Below are 1,494 nucleotides of genomic sequence, written 5' to 3' on the forward strand. Positions count from 1 at the left end.
CCGCCGGCACGCGCGCGCGGCAGCACGGAGCGGTACCACCGCGGTACCCACCCGCAGACAGCCGCGCGGGGCCGGGGACGAGGCCCGCGCCTCCCCCCCCCGGGCCCGGCGCGCCAACGCGCGCTCGCTCGCTCACGCCACTCGCGCAGCCCTCCGCCGCTCTGCGGCCGCCTCCTCCTCCCGGCCGCTGACCTCCGCTCTCCGCCCCGGCGTGGGGACGGCGCGGCGCGCCCTCCCTCGCCCCCCGCCCCGCCGCCGCCCCACGGCGCCCGCGCTGCGCGGCCCCCCCCCCCCCGGCCGCGGCCCCCCGCGCGCCGCCGCCGCCGGGCCTCAACGCAACGCCGCGCGGCTGACGCCAGCCGGCGGGTGGAAGTGGCTCGACGACGCGCTGCGGACGCGGGGAAGCGCGGGGTTGGGGGGGGGCCCGGCGGGCGCCGAAACGGCGGCGGTCAGGGCCAGGGCGAGGCAAAGGGCGGCCGGCCGTCCCCTCTGCCGGAGGGGAACGGGGGACCGGCGCACCACCGGGAGAGTGGTGGAGGAGAGGCCCGTGCGGCGGCACTGGCGGGCGGGCGGCGCCGGGCGCCGGGCCACCGCGACCGACCCGATCTGGGGGCCCGGCGGGACGAAGTCCGCGACGCGGGCGCTCCGGGAGCGGGGGTTTCCCGAGTCTGCACTTAGGGGGACGAAGGCCCGGCCGCACGGGGAGGGGAAGGAGAGCACCCCCCCTCTCCCCGGGGCAACGGGCCTGCGAGGCGCCCCAGCCGCGCCACACCGCGCGCGCCACGCGGCGCGGCGGCAGCCGCCGGGCTCGGAGGGGAGGGCGGGCACGGCCGGGCGCACCCGAACCGCGCCCCCCCCACACCCACCGAGGGGCGGCACGCCGCTGCGCCCACGCCACGGCGCGGGTGACGATTGACCGTCAAGCGACGCTCAGACAGGCGTAGCCCCGGGAGGAACCCGGGGCCGCAAGTGCGTTCGAAGTGTCGATGATCAATGTGTCCTGCAATTCACATTAATTCTCGCAGCTAGCTGCGTTCTTCATCGACGCACGAGCCGAGTGATCCACCGCTAAGAGTTGTCTCGGTTTCGGTCCCCGCCGCGCGCGCGGGGGGACCGGGCAGCTTTCGCAGCCCCTGGGGGGCCCCCCCTCCTCCGCCCCCTCCTCCTCCGCCCCACCGCCCTTCCTCACGCCGACGCCGGCTGCTGAGCAAGGGACGGCAGAGACGGAAGGAGAGAGAGAGCGAGAGAAAGAGAGGGGCTTGCCTCACTGACCGTACAAGCACAGAGAAAGGGGGGGGGGGAAACGAAGGGCAAACCCGAACGAGAAGGGCGGGGAGCCCTCGCTCCCGACCTGGGGACAAACCCTGTCTCGCTTCGAGTCCGGCCCAGGCGCCCGGCTCGGTCTGGCCCGGCAGGGAGCGGCGGGCCGGCCACACCGCCTGCCTCGGGATGTTGGGGGGGGTCCGTCCCCGCAGACCACCCCCCCCCCGCCCC

The 1,494-nt window shown here is 77.4% G+C and overlaps 1 non-coding gene across 1 annotated transcript; it reads right to left on the reverse strand.

The window, feature by feature from the left end:
• Positions 1 to 924: 924 nt before the first annotated feature.
• On the reverse strand, positions 925 to 1,077 carry LOC135326076 (5.8S ribosomal RNA). The gene has a single exon (XR_010386732.1). It is a non-coding gene; the product is annotated as a 5.8S ribosomal RNA (ribosomal RNA).
• Positions 1,078 to 1,494: the final 417 nt, after the last annotated feature.

This window comes from Dromaius novaehollandiae, unplaced genomic scaffold, assembly GCF_036370855.1.
Source record: "Dromaius novaehollandiae isolate bDroNov1 unplaced genomic scaffold, bDroNov1.hap1 HAP1_SCAFFOLD_226, whole genome shotgun sequence".
In the NCBI taxonomy this organism is placed as follows: Eukaryota; Metazoa; Chordata; class Aves; order Casuariiformes; family Dromaiidae; genus Dromaius; species Dromaius novaehollandiae.